The sequence below is a fragment of the Lytechinus pictus genome, chromosome 6, assembly GCF_037042905.1.
Source record: "Lytechinus pictus isolate F3 Inbred chromosome 6, Lp3.0, whole genome shotgun sequence".
In the NCBI taxonomy this organism is placed as follows: domain Eukaryota; kingdom Metazoa; phylum Echinodermata; class Echinoidea; order Temnopleuroida; family Toxopneustidae; genus Lytechinus; species Lytechinus pictus.
Window position 1 is genome coordinate 24536515 of NC_087250.1, and position 10479 is coordinate 24546993.

General features: G+C 34.0%; 1 pseudogene; it reads right to left on the reverse strand.

Moving 5' to 3' along the window:
- Window positions 1-380: 380 nt before the first annotated feature.
- Window positions 381-9561, reverse strand: LOC135154355 (uncharacterized; annotated as a pseudogene).
- Window positions 9562-10479: the final 918 nt, after the last annotated feature.

Consider the following 10479-nt stretch of genomic DNA (forward strand, 5'->3'; position numbering starts at 1 on the left):
CTCCTTTTAAGCAACTACGCATTCTTGAACCAAAACTATTTTGCGTATGTTGCAGCTATTAAGAAAAAAATGGATGATAATTCTTTAGTCATCAAAGTTATACATGGGTGTTTAGATAATCTTATTTCTTGTTTAAATGGTTGAATTTTTAACTATTTACTTAATAACATGGTTAAGTTCTAACCTCATTTGTGTTAAAAGATTTTTATTCTCTTACCTTTGAACTTTTTCATAGTCAGGTTCCACTGTTTAAAAGAACAACAACGAAAGAGGAAAGGAAAGATATTCTGTAATTTGCACATTCGGTAGCTTTCAATGCACAACGAAATATTTTATCTTTGATAAAAAAATATATTCCAAAGATGATTTCGTATTTATTTTCATCGAGTCAAATACATGATGTCTGATACATTATTAGCATTCTTCTTTAGAACTGTAGAATGGAAATCAAATATGAATCTTTGGGTAATCGTATATTTATCTTGTGTAAAGGCTGTATTCGATGGTCTTTTTATTTTCAAAATCTTCATTAACATATGATCGTTCCCTTTTTCACATACCTTCTTTGGAGATATTAATTTCTTGTTCTGCGAGAATGGATGAGCCCTGCTCAATGCAAACACGAACACGCTTATCATCGGTTGAGGGCGGCAGACTGATGTCTATAGTATGACATCCTCCAGATAGTAGGGAATAGATGTGAATCTTCATGAAGAAATGGGAGATTGAAAATGGAATCTGAGCAATTTTCATGAACTGCTTTCGATATCAGTAACATCCGTCATCTTCGACGAAATTTTTTTGGTGCGTGGTGATTTTTTTTTTCAACATTCTGAATAGATATTAAAACAAGCGATTCTGAGCTTATGGTAAAGGCATTTTATTATCTACTGAAAATGTATTTGGTAAATTTGGTTGACAATTATTTTTAGTAAAGTATAGATATGCGACATGACATCAAAGAGGGGTGACATTTAAAAAAATCTTCAGAATGATGCTTACAGTTTCTTGAGTCTTCTCCGAGCCAGTGAGACACGAAAGCTTGATGTTATCTTTAGCAAATTCAAGACTAAATGTGATTACAGTCGTGACTTCGTAGAATGGTTCCGATAAGCTGTAATTCTGTCCTTTCACACCCTGGAAAGAAACGTTGGTAAATATCTAGATGTCATGTGAATCACTATTTGGATAGAATGTCTGCATTTTCTTTTTAAAGTAAGACGCATTTATTGCATGAATCAATATATAAACACACGCACAAACACACCTTTGTACACCCACACAATATATATATATATATATATATATATATATATATATATATATATATAAGCGTAAATAAATCAAGCATTAACGCTAGACGTAGCTTCCAAGTATCTCTTTTATTACGAGCTTTCGGCCAGTGGGGCCTTCATCAGGCAGTTTATAATCACTCGCGTCGCGTGCGGGTTCGTAATCACTCGCGTTTTGAATTTTTGGCGATTTTTTTTTTATTTCGGTGCGGTTTTTTTTAAACGGTGTCTTCAATGGGACAGACATGCAGGGAAATAAAATGAAATTCGAGTTTCGTTTTAAGCCGGCAAGTGCCTGAAATAAGATGTAGGCCTACTCGACTACTGTTTTAACATAACAAACAAGCAAATCAGCCATGTGGCTCAACTAACTTAGAATAGATCCGGACTTCTACTGTGTCTTATAGAGGACTCCGAGTCGGAACTTGCCATATCTGTCACATCGATATTACATCGTATCATTGCCATATGCGGACATGCCTGCATGCAATGGCCCCAAGGCGGCCGGACCCGACCGCGTACGGACACGACGTGCATCGGTAGCATGGAGCAAGCTAGTTGAGTCGAGCTGAGTTAGATCTCACGTTACATATGAGGCGCCGATTGTACCAATATTATATAAAACAATTATTTGTTATATAATCATAATTTATTATATAATAACTATTATTTATATATAATTTACATTTTATTTGAAAATAATTACTATTATATAAAATAACATTTCTAATTATTTATAGGAGCGCCTTGAGCACCTAACAAGGTGGATATGTGCGCAATATAAATACCCTATATTATTATTATATATAATTCCAAGTAATACTTCATTATTTGTAAATAATGATTATTTGTTGTCATTATTTATAAATAATGATTATTTGTTTTTCATTATTTATAAATAATGATTAATTGTTTTTCACTATTTATAAATAATGATTATTTGTTTTTCATTATTTATAAATACTGATTGTTTGTTTTTCATTATTTATAAATAATGATGATTTGTTTTTCATTATTTGTAAATAATGATTTTTTTTTTCATTATTTTTAAATAATGATTATTTGTTTTTCATTATTTATAAATAAGTTTTTCGAGTTTTCTATTATTTGTAAATAATAATTATTTATTAACAATGCCAGTGCACATTTCTTTATTTATAAATAATTTGTTGAGTTTCCCATTATTTATAAATAATGATTATTTGTTAAATAATGAAGACGTCTACTTCATTATTTATAAATATTTTTTTCGAGTGCGCCATTATTCTCATTATTTATAAATAATCATTATTTAATGTTCGAGTTTTCCATTATTTATAAATAACGATTATTTGTTAAATAATGAAATATCTACCTCACTATTTATAAATAATGAAAATTCATCGTGTTTCATTATTTATTAATAACAATTTTGTTTCAATATCCCATTATTTATAAATAATCATTATTTATAAAAGATTTTTACAGTTTGCCATTATATACAAATAATCGTTATTTATATACAAATAACCATTATTTATAAATAATGAAAAACAAATAATCATTATTTATAAATAATGAAAAACAAATAATCATTATTTATAAATAATGAAAAACAAACAATCATTATTTATAAATAATGAAAAACAAATAATCATTATTTGTAAATAATGGAATGTCGAACTATTATTATTTACAAATAATGAAGTATTACTTGGAATTATATATAATTAGAAATGTTATTTTATATAATAGTAATTATTTTCAAACAAAATGTAAATTATATGTAAATAATAGTTATTATTCAATAAATAATGATTATATAACAAATAATTGTTCTATATAATATTGGTACAATCGGCGCCTCATATGTAACGTGGGATCTAACTCAGCTCGACTCACGTTAGCTTGCTCCATGCTACCGATGCACGTCGTGTGCGACCGCGGCCGGGTCCGGCCGCCTTGGGGCCATTGCATGCAGGCATGTCCGCATATGGGAATGATACGATGTAATATCGATGTGGCAGATATGGCAAGTTCCGACTCGGAGTCCTCGTATAAGACACAGTAGAAGTCCGGATCTATTCTAAGTTAGTTGAGCCACATGGCTGATTTGCTTGTTTGTTATGTTAAAACAGTAGTCGAGTAGGCCTACATCTTATTTAAGGCACTTGCCGGTTTAAAACGAAACTCGAATTTCAATTTCATTTTATTTTTCCAGTACGTTTGTCCCATTGAAGACACCGTTAGAAAATAAATCGCACCGAAATAAACAAAAATCGCCAAAAATAAAAAACGCGTGTGATTACCAACGCGACGCGAGTGATTACGAACGCGAGTGAATATAATAAGCCCTTCATCAGGCCAGCATTGAAATTAACTTTGGTTTATGTTCATCTGGAGGAGTAGTAGTCTTGTGTAGGTAATACTATAGTTCCAGTGTCATGGAGAGTGTGTCGACTAGGTGTGCAGGAATGAGGTAAAGTGAGGTTTACCTCATTCCTCACTTTACCTCATTCCTCACTTTTACCTTTTCTCACTCACTTTTCCTCATTCCTGCACACCTAGTCGACACACTCTCCATAACACTGGAACTATAGTATTACCTACACAAGACTACTACTCCTCCAGATGAACAGAAACCAAAGTTAATTTCAATGCTGGCCTGATGAAGGCCCCACTGGCCAAAAGCTCGCAATAAAAGAGATACTTGGAAGCTACGTCTAGCGTTAATGCTTGATTTATTTACGCCCATACGTAGAACATGACGCGCTGCAATACACGTTGTGCAAAGGGCCCTCTTCCTTTATATATATATATATATATATATATATATACTTGTAAATAATTCAGCATCAACGCAAGACGTAGCTTCCATGTATCTCTTTATTACAAGCTTTCGGCCAATGGGGCCTTCATCAGGCCTATAATGCATTGAAACAAACAGAACAAACCATACAAATAAGGTCGAAATAACAAAGTGAATGTGTAACAAAGGGTACAGAACAGAAGGGTTACACTAAGATAACAAAAATAACAGAAATTAACAACAGAGGGGGTTGAGTACAGAACAGAAGGATTATAGTAAGATAACAAAAAATAACAACAGAGGGGGTGATGACTTGAACGAGATGGTGGAATACAATAGAAACGATTGGGAAACTTAAGTGTGTGAAAGGACAAGGTATTTACCGGCATTGAAATTAACTTGGGATTCTGTTCATCAGGAGGAGTAGTGAGTCTTGTGCAGGTAATACTGTGAAAAAATGAGGATAATGTTTCAAGTAAAATGATAACTCGTTTCAATATTGTATCTTGTATTTGGGTACATAACTATATTGATCCGTTTACATAGTATTCAAGTAACTGGTGATACAAGTTGTAGTTTGAGACATAAAAGGGTACATTGTCATGCGCGGGGAAATATATACGTGTAATTTATATTGATGTTTGAGCGGTAAGCAACATAATAAACAAAATAACAGATTAAACATACAGCCATCAGGAGCAAAATAAACATACAGCCATGAGGAGCAAAGAAATTGTAATAATCAATCAAATAATCAGATATAATCAAGTGATCAAGATACTAAAAGCATACCAAACTGTATAGGGGTAAAGAGATGTGGCTATTAAACTATATGAAGTGGCCTGTTGGGGCGGGTGAGACTGTAAATTAAACAATGAAATAGGTCGAAAAGGTATGTAACGGGTTTAATAATTACCAAACATTATTATGCATATATATGAATATGTATATATTCATATGAATATGTATATGTATATGAACATGACGCGCTGTAATACACGTTATGCAAAGGGCCCTCTTCTTTTGTTTATATATATATATATATATATATATATATATATATATATATATATATATATATATATATATATATTTACTGCTGAGTAGTCAAATTTTGCGGTACTTGAGAGCGTCTTTGAGAAGTTTTCCTTCTTAAATATTATCACAAAATCAGATTTTCTTATAATTTAACCCTTGCTCATGCATGGAATGCGATTCTTGAAAATCAACATAGGGCTCAAACATACTGCATAGTCTTTGCAGTAAGGATGTGCAATATAGATTCGTAGAGTGGGCTGTGGGGGGTTGGTCATGAACAGAGGCTGCGATACTTCACAGATGAACTGAACTCCATGAATGTCGCTTGAAGACAAAGCAAAGTATTGAAGATGACGCGTTGAGAAGGTAACCCTGCCTTCGGAGGTTTCGACAGATTTAGGAAGCAATGTCCTATACCCGAATTCTCCTAGAATATGCAAAAGACGAGAAAAATATTTAGTGTTAAAAATAAATTATCGTGTTGAGTCCAAATGTGACTGGATATCAATTTGAATAGTTTCATATTAACACCCCAAAGCCGACAAAAAAATCAAACAAGAGAATTAATTCTTATTAGAAACGTATACTAACTAAATTTGGTATTACCTGGACCTATTTTGCTGTAAAGCTTTACACTCAAGTCTTGCTTCTTTTGCTTGTCTTGGTCTGGTTTGATGCAATGAGGAAGCACTGTAGTTGCCGATTTGAGAAGGTCATGGTTGAAGGAACATTGGATGATCGGTGTTATGAGAACTTCACCAGCATCCAGGGGTAACTTGGATGAACTTCCTTTTAGGACAGTGAGAGTAACAAGTGATCTCATTCCTTTTGGGCATCGATCCTGAAGGAATAGATACTCTGATGCCAATGTCATCTAGCTTCAGCTCTCCACCATCATGATCAATGATGCCATGTGTAAACGGAATAAAGAAACCCGGGTGATGTTTCATTGCTAGGGAAATAATAACCTTCGCGTCAATAAATATATATTGTGGCCTTTGGCGTGGCTAAGATAAGACAAAATATTGATCGATATACCATCTCCTCTATTGAAGAATTACCTCTGGTATAATCCCTAACTTTGAAACGTACATCTTGAATTTGCTTCCAAATTATATTGATTGCACAATGGTACGCTGATCAACGAAGCAATACAGAATCAACATTGATAGGATTGTGCAACAAGGGCCAGCAAATAACTACATGTATTTTGAGGGTTTTTAAGAGATGATCTGTCAGTGAAAAAAACTAGATATGGTATGACTAATAATAATAATAATATGCAACATTTATATAGCGCTTAATATAATTTTTTCTAAGCGCTGCATACTATTACCCCGGCTTTAGCACGGCTACCCTGATCGGGCGCATCGAGCATTTAAGGAATTCCTTCCTACCTATTTTATGAATAAAATAACATAAAACTTTAATCAAATATGTTGTCTCTTTCAAAGAAATACAATAGTTACAGATTATCTATGGCAAATTCCCTAAACTTGAGTCATACAGTCAAGAAATATCAGAAACTTCGTTTAAGTAGCTGCACAAGGATGAATAATTAATAGACGAGAAACATACGCAAACTTGGCTAAAAGAGGCATTTATAGATGATTCTTTTTAATACACCTTTAACTTTAAAATTTTCGTCACATGGCTGCTATTGCCTACCTGTAGCTATACGCTTTGCAGCATCAGTGAAATTAAAAGCTTGAGCAATTTCAAGCAACCTCAGCCTTGTTCCTTCTTGTTTGACCCATCTCTGAAGCATTTGTAGAATCATCCGACGTATCATGGCAGGTTCAAAGGTCAAATAAGATGACATCACCTGAAGAATTTCATTAGATGATAGATCCAGTCGTTGGGTGAGTTCGATGAGGTCTGGAGTTGTACGAATCTTCGCTGAAATTCCATCAATACCTTTTTCATGGGGGAAAAATTACATAATAATTTCACTATGAATGAAGATTCATGTTCAACCTCTGTCTCCCAAAATATAACGATCTTGCCCATTTTCCTTTCCAACCAAATTTCTCTAAAACGTGTTAAAAAATAATACCAGTCAGTAAAGGCTAGTATAATAAAATACATATCATACCTATTTGAGTGTCCTCAATGTTGTATCTTTGAAGAAGCGTAGACACCTTCTCTTCCTTCTCATGTCTTCCTAGACGTCTACACCAGTGATGAAGGATTTGCCAAGCTAGTCTCTCCATTAAGGCAGGGTCGCGAGGAGTAATGGCAGTTGCGATGTCAATAACCAAACGAAGAGCTTTAGTCACTTCTAAGGCCAAATTCACATTCGCCAATGGACGAACGACTGTACACAGTTCTGAATTACTAGGTGAACCTCCACACTCGTCGAAGTCTCCAATAATGCCATCTTTGTCTTCGATTTAATAATATAAAGTTGGTTGAATGTTAATCGAAATTTGAATAAAGATTAACCCAATAAAAGGATCGTCAGTACTCTATTGATAAAACGCGATCTGTCATTTGTTTTTAGCATTAGCATTACCAATCTCTTGGTTTTGGTTCTATCGAAAGCATATTTTTTGTCACTACAGCTTCTTTCATATTTTGCCATTAGCCCCCCCCCCCCCTCTCTCTCTCTCTCTCCCTCTCTCCCTGTCCATCCACGCCCTCGCTTACTGTATTTTTTTATTCATTCCTACCTGACTCTGAGTAATTTATAATCTTCCAATCTTCATTCTCATGACCTTCATCCTGTTCTGATTCTTGTTGAGATGATCGGTCAGAATTCACTTCCGGGTCAAGAGGAGTCTCACTATCATCGACATCTCTATTCTCATCATCTGCGTGATATAATTTATAGCCAGAGGGTTTATTGCATTTTAAATCTTCCTTTGAAAACTGACCGTCTTGCGCCGTTAAAAGAAATGTACATGCGGCCTCTCCCCTAAAAAAAATGCCGACCGCGTTTTGAAGTTAATTTCCCTAATTTGACGAGGCAAGAGCTGACCAGTTCTATTTCTATGGTCTAAACTTTCTGTCGCCGAAAAATATTTTATTGATAACTATAGTGAAGCTAAATCTACCCGTCATAAATGCTCACTCGCGATTGCTGTTTCAATTGTAATTTGCACGTTATTTTATATTTGAAGGAGTAAACAACGTTTAAAGGAAAAGATGAATATATGATTTGTGTCATTATGCTGTAAAATAAAGAGGACCGTAACGGGTTACAATAAGCCTTTGGTAACTTTGTTATATATAAGAAGAATTGTAAGAGAAATTACATTCATTCATTCAGTTATTTTCTCTTTAAGGATGTTCATAGCATAGAATGATTAAGGATATTCCAGAATCAGTAAGGCTCTATGGTAAGGCTTTGTCATGCATGTCTATTTAATAGGCTGAATAATCTATGTTATTTGTGGATTGTAGACAATAGACTGTAACACAAAGAGATTCGTAGTGGTAGTGCAAATGAACAGTAGGATTAGCTATTTTGTTTACAATTGTTAATTTCACTGAGGTTATTCAAGAGTCTTCTAGAATTTGATTGCTCCTGAAAGAAGGGGAATGTTCTTTTTAAAGACAATACCAGAAGCTTCCAGAATAGTGAATACTAGAAACTTCCAGAATAGTTGAAATTTGTATATATCAGCTGGCAGTTTCAGATCACATCATATCAGATCAGAACTCAGAGTTTCACGCACTACTTTATGTCAGAGCAGACTATATTTCCATCTGGGATATTCATCTTCTGTGGAACTATTTGCCCGCCATCAATGAACTGTTTGCAGTTATTTTGAGAGAGGAATTCTCAGTTCTCATCGAGATCATCGACCTGTTCAATGAACGCTTTTCAACCCACAGTTTACTGAAATTGACTGTTAATCATCATCAACATCATCTTCACGGACATTTCAACTCGTCACAGTGACTAATTTATTCATCGTGCTTCAACATCAGTTTCATCATCGCCATCATTGTGAACTTTAATTTACGGAACCTTCGCCAACCAACTTGGATTAAATACTGGACTATCATAACCTTGGGATTATAATCAACACTTCAAGATATGTAAGACCGTTATCATGTATTTATATTTGTTAATGTGTAATCAATTTCCTGTAATAAAAGAAAAGGAAATCAAATTCAAAACTAAATATTGTTATTTGTTGCAGTGTCGTAACAACTTAAACAAAAGTACTGAAGTCGAGCCGAGCACTTTGCTACTCAAACAACTTGTCTCCACGTTTTTCATTAAGTTCGCATTTTATTTAAATTCATAAACTGATTTTGAATACCGTTCATGACAGTAACTTTCGACGCCTCATTCAAAGATTCCCAGACCATCTTCAATTTCTCATCCGGTTTATCCGATGATATTTGAGATGCTTTCCACATCGAGAGCATATGGATGTTAGCATCCTTCCTATTGTACAGGGATCGATGCTCGATGTGACGTAATTCCATATCGTCAAATCCCAGTTGCTTGCCAATCTCATAGAATTTCTCTTTGTTAATGTGACGGGAAAATTGTAACAGTGTGCTGTCAGGAATCTCTCTGTATTATTGGTTGAAATTATGAATTCACTATTAGTAATTGAAGCCATCATAAGATACATTAATTTAAAAATAATACAATTGGCATTTATGCTCCATTACTGTAATTTAGAAGACATCTTAAATATTTAACTGATTTACTACGAATTTCAGTGTTTTGAATAAAGTCGAAAAGCTCTTTCCATATCCATTTATTGCTGTCGTTTTTTTTTTCATTTGTATATGGTAAAACTTAAACTAAAGAAACTTACTTAGTCGGGTCCATGTCTTGATGAGCGTACACGGTTAAGAGAAGGTGATGACCAAGTAAATTTGCAGAAGAGAGAGAGAAAAAAAAAATCAGTGAATAAACTTAATCATTGCACGCTTGCTATTCACAAGCATGTATGTTGTTCCTCCTACAAACCTAAATGATCTTAAAAGTACAGATGAGAAAGTAAAGAATTACGCTGGTCAATTTAAGGAACTTTTTAGTTAAAAAATTGTCAGATATCCGAACTGTCTATTTTTTAACAATATTTGTGGACTTTAGAAACGAAGGTGCAATTACAACATGAATCTGGAAGTATTTATTCTGAAACTAGTGAAAGAATATTACTTATCATTCTGAAACCAGTAAAATCCAAAAGCATTAACTCAGACCTGGGAGGGTTGTAGTATTTGATAAGCTGAATGATTCCATGAGTGTGATGAGAGCATTCTTTGCTGCTTGGGTAGATGTTTGTCTCCTTCTCCATACCACCAGAATGTCATAGACTGCCTGTTCTCTGTCTTTGAATCTCATGTAGTCTACCCTATCCAACTCAGCTATGGTGAAACCAAGAGCTA